At 38.0% G+C, this 24,827-nt stretch overlaps 1 protein-coding gene across 2 annotated transcripts in view; it reads right to left on the bottom strand.

Moving 5' to 3' along the window:
• NEGR1 (neuronal growth regulator 1) overlaps positions 1-24,827 on the bottom strand; it is a 550,020-nt gene that overhangs the window by 85,615 nt on the left and 439,578 nt on the right. The gene's annotated exons all lie outside the window — the stretch shown is intronic.

Genomic DNA, 24,827 nt, shown 5'->3' with positions numbered 1-24,827 from the left:
TATAAATTGAAGACAGGATCAAAGAACTCTGAAGCCAAAGAGGTATAAATCATACTGTGTTCTGAAGAATAAAATGTAAAAGCACTAGGTAATATTGGAGGTGGATTGGATGTTTTTTAAAAAAGAAAAGAAATAAATATATTCAGCCCAACTTCTTCCAGTCTTTGTTTTGATAAAACTTACATCCTGTTCCAGGAATTTGTACTGCACAATAACCATTCCTCTGAACAGAGAGGTTCACATTTAAATGATCCCATCCATTCAAATAAATGGAAAGTTCAACAATAGGAAAAACAACATTTATTTTTAAATATGAATTATAGGAGATCATTTTGATTCTATTATTCCAGTACTAGGGTAGTAAGGCCAGGGAGAATAATTCTGAAGGCAGGTATGACAAAGAAAAGAATAATAAATTTATGTTTGCAGAGTTATTGATTATCTAATTTGTTTTACCAGGCTTGTACGCTACTCCAATCAATAATGACTCTAAGCAGTGCGCACATAGTCAAAGTTGCTTCCACTGAATCTTATTGCCACCATTTGGTTTTAAATAGATATTTGTGAGCAACTGTACAAGTGAAAAAATCAATATGGAGACAATTTTGAGGGGCAAAGGTTAAGCAACGTTCAGTTGCTTACTGCTTGCCTCCCTTTATGTTCTTTCTATCCAGACTTTCGTGTTGCCTCTTTATGGTATTTTGCATCCACACAACTGTAGAAGTTAGCTAAAGTGCTATGATCCTAGGTTAATCTGAATGTTTAACACTGCTTTATGTTATCAATCCACACGTGGATTACAGTCTCAGAATCACAAAACCTATTTTGCTTAAATTAGTAAATTGCAAGATCATAGGGACATATGTTGTCTTCTTTCTAACTGGCTGATCATCTTCCTTTTTTTTTACCAACAAAAAAGAAAATTGGAGCAGTAGTTCAGAACTATGCCATTGGTAGAGCCTTTGGAATATGCCACCTGAAGCAACTTCTTAAAGCAACTACTTCAATTTACATCACATGAATAAACAGCAAAGTGGATAAGTAAGACTGCTGTGGTGATCAGAAATTTTAAAAACTTTTCCCCTCAAAATCTATATGGTTTGTACAAAGCTCTCTTGACAAGTAGAAAAATCCCAGTACATATATTGATCTGTTGAACAAAAAAGAGTGATGTGTATAATTGTGGTGACTATTTAGAAAAATCATGTAGAAAAATGATAAAATCATGTGGAAGGATGGAATTATATATATATACATACATACATACATACATACATACATACATACATACATACATACATATGGGAAAAAGTCTAATTCTTATGACCATTCAGCACTAGATGCCAACAAGGTTTATGTAAGTTTTGATAAACATGCAAACATGACCCTTTCTTCACTCACCAGATAAAATAATATTATAAAGTATGAATGCCAACTAGTAGAGCAGAGGTGGGATTAAAAAAAAATTACTACAAGTTTTCTGGGTGTGGCTTGGTGGGTGGGGCATGGCTTGGTGGCCATGGCTTGGTGGGTGTGGCAGGGGAAGAATGTTGTAAAATCTTCATTCCCTCCCCATTCCAGGGGAACATTACTGCAAAATTCCCATTTCCTCCCATCAGCTGGGACTCGGGAGGCAGAGAATAGATCGGGGCAGGGCCAGTCAGAAGTGGTATTTATCGGTTCTCTAAACTACTCAAAATTTCCGCTACTGGTTCTTCAGAACTGGTCAGAACCTGCTGAATACCACCTCTGTAGTAGAACTTTCTGGAACTTGTAACCCAGTTCTACGACAGACCTAAATTAAACAGAACTAAGAATGTTTGTTTATTTGGAGATAGTTGAAGAATTGCTTGTTTGGACATGTGTCTTCACTCTAAGGTTAACTGAAAGAAATACTTTAGAAGAAAACAAAAAGACAGCCAAGTTCTATATTAGATGCAAATTTTATTTGCAATCATGAGAATAATCCAAATATTGAGCAAAAGTTAAAAGTATGAATTTTAGGAATTTGAATTTAAAATTAATGAAAACAATGTTTTTATTAACAAAATGAATTAAGCAAATATGTTCTGTAAAAGTGAAATGAAATTCTTTATTCCTGCAAATAATTGAAAGGATTTCTTAAAAGATACTTCTCCTTTCCGCTGGAAATAGAACAAAAAGTCTACAGGGATCCAATGATACAACACTTCCAGATATAAAATCACTTAATAAATGAGCTAGCAGGCAAAAATTAAAGAGGAAAAATAAATAATCACCAAGAAGAAGAAATTAAAGCTTCCATGAAAAACTCATAGCATTAATTTTAATTGCCCATTTGTGTCATATTTTACAGTGCTATTTACTTACAGTATAAATGACTGAAGTAGCATTTTCATTAAAAACACACATATATTATTTGAAATAGCCTAGTTGGCAGGACAAATTTTGTCATTTGTAAAAATCCACAAGGAAGATAATGAAAGAGAATGCTTTATAGTTATATCATATTTTTTTTAATAAATAAAAAGCTGAGCAAGTAAATGATTTTTTTCTTTAGAAATACCCAGAAAGCATGTTTTTAATGTTAAATATAATGCTTTAATATTCCATTACTGTAACAATGAATACTTTCAAAATCAATAACGGACATTGCTTATGTCAATAAAATCAATAAAGAAAGAAACTGAAAAAATATAGGCTAATTCTTATTAAAACATGAAATTACGCTGGCCTATTTCTGTGATAAAGATTAGTTTGCAGAAATTGGACCATGAAACTTTTTCATTTCTCGGAATGCACATTTTTTTAAACGGCCACTCTGAACCAAAAGTTGGTGATGGTGATATCATCAGAAAAGTTGGAACCGGTTTTTTTTTTATTTTCAGTTTTGAGACTAGGGTTTATTTATTTGAAACATTGATAAGTTATGCCTATCGAAGTCTCAATAAACATATTTTAGGAGTTGAGAGTGAAAAAAAATCACATTGCTACGAACTGCAAGCATAATCAGGTATGTTGAGCTTTCAAAAAACTAGATTGGAAGTTGCAAAGAGACCGTTGGTTGCTACTTCTAAGTGGGGAAAAAGTTGTTTCATATATCCTTCCTAAAATAATAAAGCTTTGATTAATCTGACTGCACTGACTTCAAAGCAGAACCTACTGGAACATGAAACCCTGAGTATGTCACTCTACTATTGCCACAATCTCTACCGTGATATACTTTGAGTTAATCGATTTTACTGTTATGTAAAGCCTGAACGTATCAGAACTCTGAAGCTAAGCCGGATCAGGCCTGGTTAGCAATTAGAGAACTCTAGGAAATTCAAGGCTACAGACTAGACCAGTAATGACGAATCTTTTCGGCACTGAGTGCCAAAAAGGGAGCGCACACATGTGCCCAGGGCACCAGGTGCTGAAAAGGGAGCACTTCGCACATGTGTACACACTTCATGTGCACTCGTCTGGGCTGTAACCTGGAAGAGGAACTTCCCAGGGAGCATGCACATGTTAGAAATTGCACTTCCAAATTCCAGTGCATGGATGCGTGCCAGCCAGAAAATCTTATGGTTACTGCCGTGCATGCACATGTGCCGATCAGCTGGCCAGCACATATGCTCATGCAGGAAAATGGAAGGACAGGTCTTTGCATGTGCAAAGTCCAGCTGATCATCACGTTTGCAGGTGCGCCAGAAACCCAGAAGAGGAACAGGTGACACCACTTGTGCCAGACGATATGGCTCTGTGTGCCACTTCGGGCACGCGTGCCATAGGTTCACCATCATGGGACTAGACTAACAAGTCAAAAACTTCATGGGTGATGTGATATAGTTATGTATACATTATATATAAAGCATAGTTATCAGGAACAGAATTTTGCTTCAAGATTTTTTTACCATTACATTTCAGTTGATTCTATAATCACCTGAAATGTTATAGTTTAAGTTAGGATTATATCTTATTCGCTCTGTGTTACATTTGCTCAGTGACAGTAAAGTTTTGCCTTTATCTTTAATAAAATTATGACACAGTGTTTGTTTTCAAATGCTACCGTTTCCAACAATATTCTTACTTAAAACATATTATGACATTTTGTATTAACAACCCGATTCCCAAGCTGAAACGACATCTGCATTAAAAACTTTACTACAAATTTCAGATTAGTCAGAGGAAACAGCCCTTTAAGGTGCTATTTTTATAGCTGTTTGGCAGAAAAAGAAATTAGAATGAAAAAGTATTCTTGCTCCTGGTAGCTTATTCTTGCATTAATATGTATAAATAGAAAGAACATGAATAATGTAAGACACAGGGAAAAAAATGTTTGTGATTTTGATTTAAAATATCCATCTGATTAGCACTACTCTAATAATTAAGCAATTTTATTCTCAGAGGTCATTCTTCAAATCTGTGTTGATGGTTGTGAAAGAAAATAACTCAGAGAAAGCCACTGGCATCTGTTGGGGGTAAAGTCAAATCAGTCAACATGACAATCCCAGCAGTGTGATTGAAATGCTGTCACTTTGTACCTGTTTGCAATGCCAATGTGCATATAAAAGAGGTGGATTTTACCCTACTGTCATAGCCTCCAACTTGCTTTTTTTTTTACTTCTCCCTGTGGACACAGAGGAAAGCATATGATCAATCAAGCATTGTTTGTAATTGTAGAAGACAGCATGTAAAAGACACATGGATAGTCTCTATGCTGAATAGGTAAATGCAACTCAATCATTCAGGCCAAAAGTATTTTAAAAGGTTAAACTATGGAACTGGGACCAAAGTTTATTAAAGTTTATTACTTTTGAGAATGAAAGTGAATGTACAGGTCACAGGATAATGTTAAAGGAACCAATCTAGGTCGATCACTGGGACCAGAGGGTTTGTCTTCTGAACTTTCAGACTGGAGCCCATCTTCAGGGAACTTCTCTCTAGCAGTGTGTGCTGTTCTCTGTGTGGTATTTATAGTGCCTGTTGTAAGTGGCCTTTTAGATATTGAGTGGGGTAGGTGGGTGTTATTACTTTTGGCCTGGATGTTTGAGTCTTTATTTACATATTACATTTCAATTTGGGGAGAAACCCCTGCATTCAGTATGCATTCAATATAGATAAAGGTACAGGTTCCCCTCCGACATATGTGCTAGTTGTTCCCGGCTCTAGTGGGAGGTGCTCATCTCCGTTTCAAAGTTGAAGAGCCAGCTCCTCTATCCGAAGACGTCTCTGTGGTCATGTGGCCGACATAACTAAACACCAAAGGCGCACGGAATGCTGTTACCTTTCCACCAAAGGTGGTTCCTATTTTTCTACTTGCATTTTTACGTGCTTTTGAGCTTCTAGGTTGGCAGAAGCTGGGACAAGTAATGAGAGCTCACTCTGTTACGCGGTGCTTGGGATTCGAACCGCCAAACTGCCGACCTTCCAACTTTTCTGATCAACAAGCTCAGCATCTTAGCCATATTAATACACACTCTGTCTAACCCAAACATTTTCATTTTGACTGAAGCCTTTACTTGGATGAGTAACAAAACATCTCAGTTTTAATAAACTTTGGCCCAGTTGCCATTATTTAACATATCCCTATGTTGAAAGATGCATTGGTGCATTGGTAATATAACTCATTGAATATTGCTTTTAGGAGGCCTTCACTGAATGATATGACAATAGCATTGCTCTTGTAACAGAAAGGGCAATGATGCTCTCACAGATAGTGTGAAGTACAGCTCCTACTGAATCTACTGGCTGTTTCATTGTCCATAGGAGCCTGCTCTCAGCCTGTCAGTTAAGCCATCCTTGGAGCTATCATTGTTAATTTGGCTGTCTGCTGCCATCAAAAGGTAGGGAGTTCAAAATGTATGGGTCTGACACATAGAACAACAAAGGCACCTGTTTTGTTAGTTAGTGTGCAGGAAGCCAGGAGTTCAAATTGGATAGCAGAAGCCAGCAAGTCTAACAGATGAGATAGCACAGATGTCATACAACGTTCCCTCTAAGCTGCGTGCCTGCGCGGCCACGCACATAACAAGAAAACACTGCGCAGAAGTTTCAAACTGCAGAGAAGTGTTTTTTAATGTCTTAAAATAAGACTGAAAATATCTCCCTCCCTCCCTCCCTCCCCCCCCTCCCCCCCCCCTCTCTCTCTCTCTCTCTCTGCACCGAACTCTCTCTTCCATCTGTGATTGGTGAAATCAGGAAAGACTGCCCGGAGACAGATGATGCTCAGAAGGGAGAATTTCCATTGGTTCCATGGGGCTTCGTTGGTTCCTGGTAAAACATGATTCGCTGGTTGTACCCTGCTTTTCTCTGCAGATCTGGGGTTTCTCAGGCATTGAGTCGTCTGAAGCCCCGTTCTGGACTGGCAGTCTTTCTGTGATTCCTTCGCTTTGGGGAGAGAGGGAGCCAGCATGGAAGTGGACTGTCTGAGCCGAAGGGGTCCACGGGTTCTTGAGACTTGATTTTTGAGCAGTACCAATCCTTTCCACTCTTTCCTTTCCCTTTCTGTCCTTCTTCTATCTTCCTTTCCTTTTCCTTTCCTTTCCTTTCTCTTTTCCTTTCCTTTCTCCTTTCCTTTCTCCTTTCCTTTTTCCTTTCCTTCTTTTCCATCTCCTTCCTTTCTCCTTTCCTTTCCTTTCCTTTCCTTTCCTTTCCATCTTTTCCATTTCCTTTCTCTTTTCCTTTCCTTTTCCTTTAGGTTTAGGTTTAGGTTTATTTGGATTTATATGCCGCTCTTCTCCAAAGGACTCAGGGCGGCGTACAACATTAAAAACACACATCACAAAAGTTAAATAAAAGATTAAACCCAATTCCAAAAAGACCAAACCAATTTTTTTTAAAAAAAGGAACAGTACATTTAAAATAAATTAACATTAACATTAACAGGCCAGGCCGGCTTGCTGGAAAAGCCAACTTTTTAGGGCGCGTCGGAAGGACCCGAGGTCAGGGATTATGCGAAGCTCCAGGGGTAGCTCATTCCAGAGGGAAGGCGCTCCCACAGAGAAGGCTGTCTCCCTGGGGGTCACCAGCCGACACTGCTTGGCCGACGGCACCCTGAGGAGGCCAACTCTTTGGGATCGTACTGGAGGGTGGGAGGCTACTGGTGGCAGTAGGTGGTCTCGCAGGTACCCTGGGCATAAGCCATGGAGCGCTTTAAAGGTCATAATTAATACCTTCTATCGCACCCGGAAAACAACCGGCAACCAGTGCAGGCTGCCTAAAAGGGGTGTGACATGGGAACACCTAGGTACCCCCATGACAACCCGCGCGGCTGCATTCTGGACCAGCTGAAGCCTCCGGGTGCTCTTCAAGGGCAGCCCCATGTAGAGAGCATTGCAGTAGTCCAGGCGAGAAAGGACAAGGGCATGAGTGACTGTGCACAGAGCATCCCGATCCAAGAAGGGGCTTCTTTTCCATTTCCTTTCCTTTTTCCTTTCTCTTTTCCTTTCCTTTCTTTTCTCCTTTCCTTTCTCCTTTCCTTCTTTTCCATTTCCTTTCCTTTTTACTTTCCCTTTTCCTTTCTTCTTTCCTATTTCCTTTCCTTTCTCTTTTCCTTTTCCTTCTTTGCCATTTCTTTTCCTTTCTCTTTTCCTTTCCTTTCCTATTTCCTTTTTCCTTTTTTCTTTTCCTTTCCCTTTCCCTCCCTTCTTCATCCTTTCCGTTCTTCTTTCCCATTTCATTTCCTTTTTCCTTTCCTTCTTTTCCATTTCCTTTCCTTTTTCCTTCCTTTCTCTTTTCCTCTCTTCTTTCCCATTTCCTTTCCTTCTTTTCCTTTCCTTTCCCTTTCCCTTTCCTTTCTCTTTTCCTTTCCTTTCTTCTTTCCCATTTCCTATCCTTTTTCCTTTTCTTCTTTCCCATTTCCTTTCATTTCTCTCCTGCTCCCCTTCCTTCCTTCCTTCCTTCCTTCCTTCCTTCCTTCCTTCCTTCCTTCCTTCCTTCCTTCCTTCCTTCCTAGAGGTGTGAGGGAGAGGGAGGGGACCCTTTTCCTTGTTGCCCCACTTCCCAACATCTGCTCTGATGGCAATTATGGCTAAAAAAAAATCAGGTGCTTGGGCATGAAAATGTGCCACTCAAATACTATACTTTTCCGCACACACTGAAAAAAATTAGAGGGAACATTGATGTCATATCGTTCTTACCCATCCCTAGCAACTGCAAAGTTGCAGGTTGAACCTTACAAAGGAAATTAAAGCATATTTCCTTCCAAACAGATGATATTCAGTTATGGGTTTCTCATTTTCTGTCAATGCCAGGTTGTTATCCCTCCTTTGTCCAATGAAAACATATCAATCTGAATCTACATTATTCAGAATAATGCTACAAGATGTTGCCTTCTATTTACTTCTAGTAATGATTTCAGTTTTATAACTTTATATCAATATCGCTGTTATGCAGTCCTTCAAAGGCTAAAGGAAGATCACATTTGTGAGAGGGGCATCTATATAGATTCATTAAATAAATAAATACGGAGGCATGAAAACAATTTCTACTTGCTGTTTTTAAATCAGCAGCATATTTTCCTGGGATAACGTGGCTCCTTTTTCACAGGTGGAGCAATATCCTACTAAAAGATGCCTTTGGTTTTAAGGTGTTGTAGAAAAGCGCTCCATTTGCATCCCATGTTCTCTGAGTCTTGCATTGTAGGGTGAGATATATTCATACACACACAGCAGTAGTCCAAGCCCACTAGCCACATAAGGTCAAACTTGTTAACTAAGAACACTGGCTCTTTCACTAACATTAAAAGCAGATCATCATGGTCTCTATAAAGATGATACTTCATTATAATTAAGAGAAAAAAAGAAAGATAGGAGATGGATTTTATTTTCAATATAGTGGATGCTATTCAGCCATGGATTTTATGTGGAATAAATCCTCTTTAACAGTAGTTGTTAATCAGTAATAGTATCTAATAGATTAGATAGTTATCCATACCAATATATAATATTGTATGTATACACATATATACACAAACATGAAAACATTCTTGGTCAGGTTGCAATATGTTACACTTAATTTACTGTAAGCAGCGTGATGGACAACCCAAGTTGGCTGAGCAATCCAAACTGAATTGTTCTTTCCCTAAAATTAATTGCCTCCCTCTCATCACATATACTTTTGTTCTGTTCACATATATTTTACATCAGCCAACTCCCATGGCCAACTCTCCATGGGACAACTTCCTGCAGGGCAATTCATCAATTCAATAAACTATTTTTTTTTAAAAAATGTCATTCACATTTCATTTTGTCTGTCCTTTAGCATCCTTTCTTTAATGATTCTATTCCACTAGTTCTTCAATATTAGTGTAACTCTTGTCCCACGGTGAGTTGGCCATGGTTAATTGTCTCATGGTGAGTTGGCTGCAGCAAATTGGCCGTGGTGAGTTACCCCATTGTGGAGCCATGTAACATATTGGATTTGGAAATACTATGGAACATGTGAGGTCAAGAATTGAGCACTCTTGGTAACTTCTTAAAATAGCTGTGTGATCCTATAGCTGATTTCTAGAGGTTGCTACCATTCCATATATTTAAAAATATTTTTTCCCCTAAATGTACAGACAGAATTAAGTCCAGAGTTGGAATTGTGACTTAAAATGTGATAAAAACCATGTGTGAATCTGTGTTTCATATTAATTTAGAAACATATTTTTCATAACATCTTTTTTCTATGTACTGCTGACACCTAAAATATAATTAGTTTGTGAATAAGATGTTACAAAAAGGCAGTATACCTTTTTTTTTTCAAGCTATGCTTACGTTGCTGCCACTATGGCAATTTGAACATTAGGTCTTTGGTAATTATTGTGTAATTACTGTGTTACTGAACCATGATGAATTGAAATCCACAGTCAATGTCCCTCAAATGAGTTGTTACAAATTGGTGTAAAATGCATTGTGAAATGAGCTTCTTGATAACATTCATAACCCAGATCAAACTCTGAGAAAAACAAATTCATTAGCATGATATTATAGTACAATATTACATCAAGTATGAGATACAGAATATTTGATCGTCTTGGAACCAACCTCTTATAAAACATTTTTGCATTGTTCTAAATTTACTTCAAAATTTAAGCATAGAAGAGGTTTCTTTTTGGTAGTTTAGAAGGGACCATCAATTTAATTCTAGGCCATAGAAATAAGAGCAGATTTCTTTAAATTAAAATGGATTCATGTTATTGGTCAAAAAATGAAAATGTATATATAATATATAAAACAAATAACAAATTTATTTATTTTCATTTCCATGCGACTTTCATTTCCAAAATCCCTCAAGAAAAAAAGTGCATTCTCCCCTCCCCCACCTCATTTTTTATTCTCTAGTTTTCAAATAAGAAAAGTAATAAAACCAGGACTGCTTACAAAATAAAAAAAAATCAAGGGATGGCCACAATAGAAACTAAAATTATCAGATATAAAAATCAGACTTAAAATGATGTCATGAATTAAAAGTTATAAGAGTTGGTAATAAGATGGGCAACTATGTGTTACAAGCAAGCAAATAAATATTTAAAAAACAGAAAAATAAAAAATATCCTTGTCAAGTACCCAAAAGATTGTGTCAGGTGAGTCAAAAGATTATTCCACAAACAGAAAAACTGTGGTGGAATGTAATCTGGATTCCCAGGAGGTAGGAGAGCTTAGAAACCATCTTTCCACTAACGACTTGGGTTGGAAGATGGTTAAAATGGAGCCTCCCTAACTTTTCTCAGAGTATATCTGTAGTTATGCAAACACTTTCTTCAAGATTCTCTCTACAGGTGAAGAATAATAAAGGAAACTACTACCCGGTCTCCCCTAAAATAAGCCCTCCCCTGAATATAAGCCCTCTCCCAAAATATTGCAACACAGCAGCAGCCATGGGGTGATCACTCTTGCTGCTTCTTTTACCTCAAAAATAATAAGACCTCCTGAAAATAAGGCCAAGTTCTTATTTGGGGGATCAAAAGAAAATAAGACCCTGTCTTATTTTCAGGGAAACATGATATTAAGTAACTCCGCATGTCATTCTTGGTTCTCGAGAGTTTGACAAATCACAATTAAGAAGGCATCCTTTAATGCTGTCTGAATATTATCGGGACTTCTCTTGTGATATCATGGAAACCATTCAAACAAATCAGCTTGCTTTCTGTTATAGTTTGCATTTTGAGAAGAAAAACCCTTCATGAGGAAATTCCTCCCAACAGTCCATACAAATTGCAGCATGTTGCAATGGCCAACTTCCAATATCACACCCAGCCCTAATTTAAGATGACACAAACAAGCCACAAATGCTCCTCTTGATTAGGTGTTTTCACATTTCTGCTTCTGTTTCAAATAGGCTTCTTTCAAACAGACCACGATGAACTTTAACACAGTTTGTCAGCTTGAATAAAGAAACAAATAAAGACTGTGTTGGGGGAGAAAGAAAAAAAATTAGAGAATGAAAAAATTAGAGAATGAAAACCCAGAATAATGTTTTGTATGTTATTGTGGCTCACTTGTGAATATTCCATTGTGAGTCCCATATTCAAGTCAGAATCAGCTGCACCAAACTTATGTACAGCAGTATTTGACTAGGGCTGCTGCTGTAATGGAAAAGGGAACAAAAATTACATTCTATAGCTTTTAAACTGAAGTAATTGTTTCCAGAGACACTTGAGTTTTAATAGATTTTGGTCCTAATACTGTCCATTCAACCAAAGGTGCTGTGCATGTATATTTCAAAGTTGATCAAATCAGAAAGTTAATATCAATTCTTGGCTTTCAGTACAGGTAGTCCTCGACTGTTGACTACAACTGAGCCCGGAATTTTTGTTGCTAAGCAAGATAGTTAAGGGAGTATGATTGTAACTCTTAAGGGAGTTAAGATTGTATGATGTTTCTTGCCACAGTGGTTAAGGGAATCACTGTGGTTGTTAAATCAGTAACACAGTTGTTAAGTGACTCAGGCTTCCCAGAAACTACAACCCAGATGGTTGCAAAAGGTGATCAGATGATCCCAGGACACTGCAACTTTCATAAATACATGTCAGCTTCCAAGCAACTGAATTTTGATCACATGATGGGAATGCAGTCGTAAATGTAAAAAAATGGTCACAAGTCACTTTTTTCAGTGCTGTTATAATTTCAACTTTACTAAACAAATGGTTATAAATTGAGGATTACCTGTATTTAATACTTGACAATAGGTAAGCATGAGCTTTAGCTCCAGATTCAGAAAACTGAATCCTCTCTAATTAATTGATAATTGCATTTTCGGTAAAGATATTCTCAGAATAAAATAAAATAAAAACTCATAGCAATTTTCTAAAGAAATAAGTTACTTCTTTATTCGTTAGCTGTACACACTGGATTTCCTTCTAAGAATATAAATTAATCTGGGAATAATATTCATTTTGAGAATGTTCATCTATCCCCAAAGGTGAGTAACACGCTTTTGCCCATTCCTCATTAAGGAAAGAGTTTTTTTCTGAATTACCACTGTCACTGAATCTCAAGGTAAGCGTGGCTGTTTCATTGCTCTTCAGCAGGTTGTTCATTAGGTTTCCAACCCTCACACAATTTTTCTGAGCTCTTGTAATTTGCCTGCCTTATACCACTTACTCTTAATCAAAACTCCTCAAGCCACTTGTTAAGGCTTCCTCTGGATCAGAAAGTTAAGCAAAACGTCCCCCCTGAGATAATGAGAAATCTTACTGGCTTCCGGTGAACACAGCAAGGCTGCTGAAATGCAGAGTTCATTTAAAACAAAACAAAGCATCCTCATTCTCATGTGAAATGGATGGAAAATTCCCTTTTCAAGCATGAAGATAAAGCACCAGCTTCATCATTGAAGCCAATATTGAAGCCTTATCTACAACTGAGAAAACATACACAGAAACACACATATCCCTAACACATTCCCCACCTCCGCCCCTCCATTATCTGAGGCTGAAAACCTTCCAGCGAAGGAATACAGAATTGTTATCAATATTGTAGATAGGAATCTTGTCTTTGAATTGTGAGATATCCATGGGCCCCCTACCAGGTGCTCATAGATACAGATGCAAAAGAATTTCAGTACACAGTTCTGTGGGAACAGGCTTGCAACACCCACAACAATGGAAACTGCTGTGGCTCAACCCCCCCCCCCCACTATCAAACCGTGTCTGCAGATCGGATAAATTTATGTTAAAAAAAAGATATCAGCAAAATTTGCATTTTGAAAGGTTTCCTGAGGAATTGATCTTTAAAAAAAATATACATGTTAAGGACAAAAAAAGAAAGGACACCAAAATGGAAAGTTGTAGATGAAAGCATAGAATTTTAAAATAGATTTGTTTCAGAAAAATCCATTAAAAAGTCCCAGGAGATTAAAAAATTGCTCTTCTAGTTTGCCTTTGCAAACTGTAAGAAAGCACAAGTGAGCTCTGCTTCTCTTCATGTTTCAGGGAAAGCAAACAGTTCCGGGGTGATGTGGGGATTAACAATACCTGTAAAATGATTCAGTAAATATCCACCCACTCAGTATCTGTGTATGAACCACATGAAAGGGCTAGTTTTATCCCTAGAAATGTATAAACAGTGCCAAAGTGAAAGGGACTTTATAAATATAATTACATGTTTATAGGATTTTCATATTGAGATGGTGAATGTTAACTACGCTTTAGTTGGGAGGACAAAAGTTATTGTTGCCATCTCAAGAGAAACACTAGCCGATACTTTGAATCCTGGGTGTCTGAAAAGGATTCGTGCCTTATATTCCTCAAGATCGAATGGTTTATCTTGAAGTATATTTAAATAAACATCTCCTGCTTTATTTTTGCATCATGCTGAAAAGCATTAACTCCATTTAAAAATAATGTACATCGTCACAAGCAAATAATCGAAAGAATCCAGAAGCTCATTGCATGAAGATAAAATGAAGGTTAAAAAAGGTTTGAACTTGTGAGACTGCAGTAGATTATACCTCTGTATATGGTTGCTGTTCTCATTTAATGAATGAGCCACGGTTTCAGTAGCAATTTCATCTCACAGATATCTAAAATGCACAAAGCAAAACATCTGAAAAATAACCTGCCTCTCAGCATAATGTCACTGTCTGGAATTCCAAATTAGAAAGTGTTTTGATTTTGAAATATACGCATGCGCCCCCCCTCCCCGCCACGCTACACAATAGCAATATTACTTAGACTTATATGTCACTTCACACAGTGGTGAGCTTCTATTATTTTTACTACTGGTTTGCTCATGGATGTGTGCATGCGCAGAAGCATCTGGGTGAGTGGGCAGAGCCTCCCACCACCGCTACTACTCCTGGTTTGCCTGATCCGGGCAGAACAGGCAGTAACCCATCTCTGGCTTCACAGTGCTTAACAGCCTACTCTAAGTGGTTTACAGACTCAGCATATTTCCCCAAACAATCTGAACCCTCATTTTACGGACCTCAGAAGGATGGAAGGCTGAGTCAACCTGGAGCCATCCACTCTTTCCCATGTTGGCTTGTCAATGATTCTGGATATTAAACTACACATCGAAATTCTGTTTTACAATTGTTCCATTATATAAGTAGATTTCAGGAGGGATGATTTATCCCAGGAATCATGACCTTTAGCCCATTCCAAGATGTTGTTAAAGAAGTCCATAAGAAAGAACTATTTTAATCCCTGCAGTGTTTAACTTGCCTACTTGCCTTTTCTACAATGGCTTGGCTGAAGTCAGAATACACCAAAGGCTCTGCTAGTTCACACACACTGAATTCACCTACCCCCAGGAAGCTTGTGTGATAAGTATAATGCACCATTCCTGCTTTTTTTTTAATCATAGGGAAATGTATAGCATATGCAACTAGGCCATTCTTTATGTCAGTGATAAATCTTGCATGCAAGCCATGTATCAAAATGATAAATAGTCAACAAATACAGTAAAAAAAATTACAGTTTTCAAAGGTTGAACAAATAGAAGATTGCCAAGGATTCTCATTTTTGGAATGTTATTTGGATTAAGTTTGGCTCTGGCCATTTCTCACTGTGGCTCGAAGCACAGTGCTGACAGAAATAAAAAAAACAAACGGGAGGAAATGTGGCAGTGTCATTTTTAACTTTTTTCAGTTCTGCTGTGCTATGCACTTAGTGTTTGGTCGCAGCTGTTGGGAATCTGTCAGCCAGATTTAGGTTTAACTGAGTCACTGATATAATGCTAGTGCTTTTCTTCTTTATCTCAAAGCATTTTTAGCTCAACATCAAAAGCACAGTTCTCAACTTTAAGAATGCTCACAGTAAAGTTCAGGAAATAAAATTATTGGTTAGAACAGAATCCAAGGCAATAATTTAAAAAAGTATTTGCACTTACATTTTTGGGGGACATCTTAACAGATCAATTACATTTCAAACGTGTCAATGTTTGAAATGATTATTAAAAAAAAAACAGGGTCCCGAGAAGAGTTATTTCCCCCAAAAATGAATGTGACCTCTAAATATCTGTAGTTCAAAAATTCTTGGTGACATTCCTTTCTAATACACATTGCTGGTAGTGCTACTGCTATCCAGGCAATAGCTACCTTGAGAGTAGTAGCAGAGAAGAAAACCATGGAGCAGTGGTGCTGATTATGTTGTTCTTTCATGATAGCAAGGGGCAGAAAGAGGATACAAATTACTTGTGTGTTCAATCACACTCACCCAATAGATTATTCTATTCCATTCCATTCCTCTCAACGTGGCTGACTAGCGGTCTTCACTCTTTGCTTGCCAACATTGATCACTATCATGGTGGTATTCTGCTGGTTCTTACTGGTTTGGGCAAACCAGTAGCAGTGGCTGCTGGACGCTCTGCCTACCCGCCCTTCTGTGCATTTGTAGCAAGTGTGCGTGCAAGTGTGCTCACATTTGCAAGCCGGTAGTGAAGGTAAGTGAATTCCACCACTGATCACTAGACTGTGTCAGTCTAATCTACTGATATACAAGATTTTGAAATAATTATCTGAATTTAAATTTGCTAATTTGTTTAAGATCAGATGTGGTGTATAGTTATTTTCTGAGAAAAACACAAATTAGTTGGGGTTTTTGAGGTGGTGTTTTTTTTTTGAACCAAACATGTTTTCATGTGTTTCCAGCAATATGGGAATATTTTTTTTTACTGTATAGCACAGCGATGGCGAACCTTATTTGGCTCGCGTCCCACAAGTGGGGGGAGGGCAGGGGGGTCGTGTGTGGGCGTGCTGCACCCATAATGCAATGCGCGACCCCCCAGTGTGCATGCGCGCACAACAGGCGCAACCCCCCATTTTTACCTGCTTTTTTCACCCTCCCCAGGCACCAGAGGCTTTATAGGAGCCTGGGGAGGGCGAAAAGAGCCTCCACGCCCCCCCGGAGGCCCTCTGGAGCTTCAGGGACCATCCGGAGGCTTCCCTGAAGCCTTTGGAATGCTTAAAATGACCCTCTGAGCAAACTGGAGTCACTTCCGGTTTGCTCGGAGGGTGATTTTAAGCGCTCCGAAGGCTTCAGGGACCATCCGCAGGCTTCCCTGAAGCCTCTGGAGGGCCTCCCGGGGGGGCGGGGTAGGCTCTTTTCGCCCTCCCCAGGCTCCTATAAAGCCTCTGGAGCCTGGGGAGGGCGAAAAAAATGGCTTTTAAAAACGGTGAACGCAGCTGGCCAGCATGCGCATGCGCGCTGGCCAGCTGACAGGGCAGCGCCTCGCATGCCCTGACAAATGGCTCCGTGTGCCACCTGTGGCACGCGTGCCATAGGTTCGCCATCACTGGTATAGCATCTTTTAGAACGACATTGCGACTATAATGCTACGGAGCAAGGTATAGATTCCTGTAATGAACAAGAAAAAAAAACCTCATCCCCAAAATTTAGACATGAAAAAGTGATAGGAAAACCTAAATATGACCTTCAATAAAACTCCATTCTTACTAGCCTTTCTCCTACTATAGAACAATTAGGAGTAAAAAGGCAGGATTATTTTACATGCCCAAAGGCTACAATTCTGTTACCCACTTCAATACAACAAGCTCAATTGGATTTGTTAGAAGCACTTTTTTTGTAACTATGTACTGGATTGCACTGTAAATTACCGTTTGGAAGTTTTTACTACCAATATAGTCTGATTTAGAAAGTCCTAAAGCAGAATTGTGCAAAATAGCGCAGAATGACTCGGCAAGAACAAAGTAGAGGTATTTGTATCAACAGTTTTGATTGTTCAGGCAAGATAGCAATCCAAATGCTGCAGTTTAAATTATGTTAAAATAAAACCATTTTAGACTTTAAAATATAATAGTTGGGACAGTGCACGATTTACAGATAAGCTGAAAGATGGTCATTTTTATCAGCATTGAAAACATCTCCCTTCAGCAATTCTTAAAAACTGCTGACAAAGTTCCTGTTTTGTCCTGAATAGAATGTACTGACCTTAACTTCATCATTTTAGTTTGATTTCCTGCTGGCTAAAATCGGGGGTATAATTAATCTAGTAAACCTCTCCAGAATGACTCTTTCCTAATTAGTTGAAGGTTTGTTTTTGTTGTTCATTCTTTTATAACTGACCTTTCTTGCTACTGATAGTTTGTCACCTTTCTAGATGTAACTATGAAATACAGTCCAGGTTTATGAACTAGAAAATGTACTCCTTGCTTACTCCTTTCCAAATAAATTACTAAAAACAATGTACCTTTCATGAGGCACGAAAACAACACCTCACCTCTCAAATTCAGCCTTAATCAAAACATTTGTCACTTAATCATCCATTACTGGTAATAATAATAATTATAGTTCTTGGTTAGCCTTAAAGATTAGTGCCTTTTTTTTATGATGGTGACTCTGTGGCCTGAAATGCCACAGTTTGACACAGGGATGCCAAACAGGTGGGTTTCTGCTGGTTTTCCCCAGATCGGGTAAACCGGTAGTAGCAGGGCGGGAGGCTCTGCCCACCCGCCCAGATGCTTCTGCGCATGCGCAGAAGTGGCTCATGTGCGCGCGCACACACACAAGCAAACCAGTAGTAAAATAAATGGAAACCCACCACTGGTGTCAAACTGGCGGCCTGCAGGCAGCCTGTGTCACATGCAGACCATGCCTACCCCAGCTCCGCAAAGGCAAAAAAGTCACAATACATCGCGATACAATCTAGTTTGACAATCTAGTTTGACACCCGTGCCATTGGATCTGGCCCTATGGGGTCAGCAAAAGATTCTGATGTCAGCGGGGAAAAAATGGGATCAGAATTGTTTCTCTTGATGTCAGAAACTCTAGTATTGAAAATGAATTGTGATGGGAGGGACTGAATAGCTGAGATCATATAATGATACAGAAAATAATTACTTCTTTCCAGATTTGAATCCCTTTATTTTCATTGGATGCACTAAGGAAATAATTCATAAAAACAACAATAACAAGAGGAGGAAAGAAAACTTTCTATAGTTCAGGGGCATCAAACCGGTGGCCTGTGGGCCAGATGCATCACACACAGGCCACGCCAGCCCCAGCTCCATGAATGGGAAAAATATCGTGAAACAATACAATACAATACAATAGCAGAGTTGGAAGGGACCTTGGAGGTCTTCTAGTCCAGCCCCCTGCCTTGGCAGGAACCTTATACCATTTTAGACAAATGGCTATCTAACATCTTCTTTTTTTTATTGTAAAATTTTTATTGTTTTTTTACAAATGTTTTAGGGGAAAAGGTAAATAGGTGTAGAAAAATTTTGACAGCTACATCATGCAGGAGGTAGAAATCTCACAACTTTAACCAAAAAGAAAAGAAAAAACATCAAAATTTGAATAAACATTGGCAGCTTTTTGTTTTTACATTCAATCATCAATATATTCAATCATCTTTTGTATCACTTCCGAGAGTTACATTATAACAACAACTGTTTCAACTCATTTTTGTGATCTGAGTCTTCTAAGTGTTACGTCCTCTCCCCTGTCTGCTGGCAGAGCCAGGGCCCCTCCCTCCTTCACATCTTGTGTACTGTCCCCTGTTTGATCTAGGAGGGCCCTATTTTTTTTTAATAAAGGCCTCCGCCTCCGCAACTGTGTTAATTCTAATTCTACTGCCCTCCCAGAAAATTAGCATTCCTTCTGGCAACAACCATTTAAACCAGATTCCATTGTTATATAATTTCTTTGCTAAAGAGGAATATTTCTTCCTCTTATCTCTTACTTTCTTTGGAATCTGTTTAAGAATGGTTATTTCTTTGTCTTTATATTTTAGTGGTCCCACCCTTTGAGCTCCTAAGACCTCATCTCTTGTGGTCTTAACATGTACTTCCTTTGGCATGTTGTGTGTTCTAGCGTATGCTGAATTAATTCTATAGATCAAATCAATATCCCACCATAGCTGTTGTTTGTCTCTTTTAATATATTTTGCTAAAATTGTGGTCATAATCTCCTTGAGATCTTCATTCTCTGTTTCTGGCAAGTTTTGGAATCTAAGAAAAAAAGACATTCTCTCAAATTCCACCTTTATCATATGGTTTTCAAATTCTACATTCCCCTTCTGGATTACCTTAACCTCTTCCCTCAGCCCAGTCGCGCCCTCCTCCAGCACCCCTATTCTCTGTTTATTTTGTGTTATTTGTTGTTGCATTTCTCTGAGCTGATCATTTAAGTCTGCCAGTTGTTTTTTCAATTCGTCCTGTCCCTTTAAGAGAGTTTGAAACATTTGCTCAACTGAGCTTTCTTCAGTCGCTTTAGGTGGTAAAAATGAAGCCAATAGTGTCTTTTGGGTAATCGGGCTGGACATAGATGATGTTGGGGCCGAAGACGGCTTATCAGGCAGTAATTTTTTAGGACCCATATTAGACGAACAGCGGATGTGAACGTCCATCACCTTCGGGGACCGGAAGTGATCCCTATCTAACATCTTCTTAAAGACTTCCAGTGTTGGGGCATTCACAACTTCTGGAGGCAAGCTGTTCCACTGATTAATTGTTCTAGCTGTCAGGAAATTTCTCCTCAGTTCTAAGTTGCTTCTCTCCTTGATCAGTTTCCACCCATTGCTTCTTGTTCTACCCTCAGGTGCCTTGGAAAATAGTTTGACTCCCTCTTCTTTGTAGCAACCCCTGAGATATTGGAACACTGCTATCATGTCTCGCCTAGTCCTTCTTTCTATTAAACTAGACATACCCAGTTCCTGCAACCGTTCTTCACATGTTTTGGTCTCCAGTCACCTAATCATCTTTGTTGCTCTTCTCTGCACTCTTTCTAGAGTCTCCACATCTTTTCTACATCATGGCGACCAAAACTGAATGCAATATTCCAAGTGTGGCCTTACCAAGGTATTATAAAGTGATATTAACACTTCATCTTGATTCTATCCTTCTGTTTATGTAACCTAGAACTGTGTTGGCTTTTTGGGCAGCTCCTGCACACTGCTGGCTCATATTTAAATGGTTGTCCACTAGGACTCCAAGATCCCTCTCACAGTTGCTACTATTGAGGAAGGTACCACCTATACTGTACCTGTGCATTTTGTTTTTCTTGCCTAAATATAGAACCTTACTCTTTTCACCATTGAATTTCATTTTATTAGCTAGTGCCCAATGTTCAAGTTTGTCAAGACCTTTCTGCATCTTAAGCTTGTCTTCTGGAGTGTTGGCTATTCCTGCCAGCTTGGTGTCATCTGCAAATTTGATGAGTTCCCCATTTATTCCCTCATCCAAATCATTGATGAATATGTTGAAGAATACTGGGCCTAAAACAGAGCCTTGGGATACTCCACTGCATACTTTCCTCCATGAATATGCAGTTCCGTTGAGGACTACACATTGAGTGCGGTTGGTCAGCCAGTTACGAATCTATCTGGTGGTGATGCTGTCCAACCCACATTCTTCTACTTTATCTAGTAGTAGGTTATGGTCTACCTTATCAAATGCCTTACTGAAGTCCAAGTAAACTATATCAACAGCATTCCTCTGGTCCACTAATTTTGTCACTTTGTCAAACAATACAATAAGATTAGTCTGGCATGATCTGTTTTTGACAAACCCATGTTGGCTTTTGGCTATTACTTTGTTTGCTTCTAGGTGTTCATTAATTCGTTGCTTGATTATCTTTTCCAGAATCTTTCCTGGTATTGAGGTCAGGCTGATAGCTCTGTAGTTTCCTGGATCTATTTGTTTTCCTTTTTTGAAGATGGGAACCACATCAGCTCTTTTCCAGTCCTCTGGCAGTTCCCCGGTGCTATAGCATCTCTGAAAGATATAGTTCAGTGGTTCGGAGATCTCGTCTGCCAGTTCCTTCAGAACCCTGGGATGTAATCCATCCGGTCCTGGCGATTTGAACTCGTCTAAGGAAACATCACGTGACAGCAACGTGACGCCACATTTGATATCCATGCTATAGTTGTCTTGATAACAGCACCGTGGAAGAAATCTGAATTTCTAGTTATTTCCAGCCTTGGAGCCCTTATGAGGGCAAGATTCTATTGTTCATTATTTGCCTTTGACTTTAGTGGCAAATATTGAATTCACCGAAACAATAGTTAGAATCAGTGTAGTTCAGAGTTGAGAAGTATGGATTTAAAAATGGTTCAAAGCTTATGCACTTCATGAATTCACTAGATGATATTTATAAGGTTTAATCTCCTGGCCTTGGTATGTTATTTATAATATGGGACAATATACTGGTTTTCATTTCAGGATTCTGCAAAACTACTGAAGTGCAAATTATAAGAGAACTTAATGCTTTCTTATTCAAACAAAAATGCTATATAAGTACTATTTCAAGTTGTCTGTTTTATGTATTTGTGGTTGATTTTTATGCTGCAATGTATTCTAGAGTAATGGAAAACATCATTACAATTATAACTTGGATTTAATTTCCTGTTGAAAATTACAACAAAACAAATCAAGGACAAAAATGAACAAAAACCTACAGTCTTCTACAATCTGAATCTGATAGTACATAATAAAATAGTAGTCCAATATCATCATGATCTGTATTTATGGTTAGCAACTGTGAAATGAGCAGAGCTAGGAAAGAGTAGGCTATTGGTTGACACAGAAGTGATTTAAACCAAATTTCCCTGGAGACAGCCTTTCTTTCACAGAGATGGCAAAAAGGCTTACAGTACTCAGTGAGATCATGGAGTTAAAAACAAACAAACAAGCTAGCAAAGTCTGCCATAGATGTTTATAAAATTGTCAGAATATCTTAATTCTATGTATGTGGCAGAGTGAATGTTGTTTTTTTTCAAGTTCACTTTACAAATAAATTATTTTAAAAATATTCAGTTTTGGAACCTTATTAGCAAGGACCACATGTATTTCACATAATTTCTGGAGAGAGAGGGGGGGGGGAGAGAGAGAGGAAAGGAGGGGGAGAGAGAGAGGAAAGGAGGGGGAGAGAGAAGGAGAGAGAGAGAGAGACTATTTGATACAGTGGAGATATCATATGTAAATAATATCAATGAAGCCATTATACCCTTATCAAATTAAGGACTTGTTATTTACATGCATCTGGAACAGATTAAAATGTAAATCTGTATGAGAATCACTCAGTTTTCTTTGTGGCTAGATTCTTGATTTAGAGGTAGCTAAACTTAAATTGTATGGTCAGAGAAGAATACTCCATTCCTCTTCATTCCCAAATGAAATATGGATCAGGAAAGCATCTCTGTTTTTCTATTATCTAGCACAGATAGGTATGGCCCCTACAATGACTAAGCAAATTGAGTTTGTATCTATTGGTTGCCGGTGTATTATTGCAGTTATAGCTGAAGTAGTCGTTGACAGGTAGGACGTTGTAGCAGACAATTTTGTGTACTATGCTTAGGTCAGACTGTAGGTGACATAGTTCAAGGTTGTCCAAGCCCAAAATTTCAAGCCTGGTGATATAAGGTATTCTATTGTGAACAGAGGAGTGGAGTACTCTTCTCATGAAATACCTCTGGACTCGCTCAATTGTATTAATGTCCGATATACACTGTGGATTCCAGGAAGAAGAGCCGTATTTAAGGATTGGTCTGGCAAAGGTTTTGTATGTCCTTGTTAGCAGTACAGTGTTCTCTCTCTCTCTCTCTCTCTCTCTCTCTCTCTCTCTCTCTCTCTCTCTCTCTCATCTATCCATCCATCCATCCATCCATCATCTATCTATCTATCTATCTATCTATCTATCTATCTATCTATCTATCTATCTATCTATCTATCATCTATCATCTATCTATCTATCTATCTATCTATCTATCTATCTATCTATCTATCTATCTATCTATCTATCTATCTATCTATCTATCTATCTATCTATCTAGTTAACTATATATTCTAACTATCTTCCAGTTACTCCATTGTCTGTTAAGCTGTTGATTTTTTAACATATTAATTTTACATATTCTTGATCGAAACAATATTTTCAGAAAATGGAAAAACTTGTAATTACAGAGGTGTTTTTTTAAATAACCAAAATAATAAAGACTTACTTTCTTTACATACAGTTGAATAATATACTGTGTTATCAGTAAAACTTTTATGTTTGGTCAGAGATTAAAGATGCTGAACCAAAGCTCTTACCTTTGTACTGTTACGGGATGCAATTCTGTGTGTAACAGCACTATTTTTTTTCCTACTTAGTGGAATTCCCAGTTTCAAAGAAATCAAGTAAAGTCACAAATAGTTATCACAAGTAATAGTGACCTTAAGTTAAGCCTTGATCTGGTCTGAAAAAGTCTCTGTGTTTTTTATAGGCCATATGGGTATATCATATCCAAACATAGATTTTTATATATTATGATACACCTGTACACCTATTTCCATAGACTTCTTGTTGGTTTTAATAAATATTTTAACAAATGTAAATATATCTTAGAAACTACTTTGTCACAACAATGTCTTTCTATAGCTGTTGTAGCTTAAAGGCCACATCAAAGGTGTCTCCAAAGAAGATATTTTTAAATCCAAGGTTGGCTCATATTATGAATTATTATTTGCACACAACAATGTGAAATCCACAACTGCCAGTTATTTAGCCAATATTGGCCTCCATATGCTTTGAGTTCTTTCTAAAAACCTAGGTTGTCACAATGTATCAGGATAGTATATGTATGGTTCTAAGCAGTGGGAATTTTTATAATTGACAGATGAAATGTCAATGCACAAATTTTATACATTTTTGGTATGGCACCCATTGTGCTGATAGTCACTAGTGCCACCATGGTTGGTTTATGCCATAAACTGTCAATTTTGATTTTCAGATCTTAACATGTTGTGATCGCCCCCCTCCTCCATTCTTTGTTTCCTACTATCCCTGGTATTGTTGATCTATTATCCATACTTTCTTTTTCTTTTTTAACTACAGTTAAGTCTGTTGTGTTATGCCTCAAGGCTTTATAAGATTGTAGTTGGAAATTCCACAATTTTTTAACCTGCTCATTTTTGATGACTTTTTCAATGCATATGTTCCCACCAATTTTTCATTACTGATTTTTATATTCTATTCTATTATTATTTCAGAACACTTTGTCCCAGCACTCAATTTACAAGCCAGGCATAATTACACTTTGAATGTCAGAAATATATTTTAAATATATGAGTTAACACTCAATCTTCTGCCGTTAACAAGGTTCATCGTGTGAGTTGTTTAACATTGGAAGTACCACAGAGACTGCATAATCTTACATCCTTAGAACAGAATTTGTGAAAAGAGATGCAATCTTTGTTGTTCTTTTGTAGGTATTCAAATTCTTTTAAAGAAACACAAACAGAAGCAGTTAATTAGTTGGATTCTGAGATAGTAGGAATTTTGCCAAAGCTGAAATGTGCTGTCTTCTACACTAACAGAAACAGTTGCTTCAGGGCTGCAGCAAGCTTTGTGACAGAATCATGATAAAATCACTTTGTCTTCATATACCAATAGTAACACTGCAGGGGAATAAAGATAGTTGGCCAACAGGGGCTCT

The sequence above is a fragment of the Natrix helvetica genome, assembly GCF_964273705.1.
Source record: "Natrix helvetica genome assembly, chromosome: 3".
Classification (NCBI taxonomy): Eukaryota; Metazoa; Chordata; class Lepidosauria; order Squamata; family Natricidae; genus Natrix; species Natrix helvetica.
The sequence above is the reverse complement of the archived record's forward strand: the minus strand, read 5'-3'. Positions and strand labels throughout refer to the sequence as shown.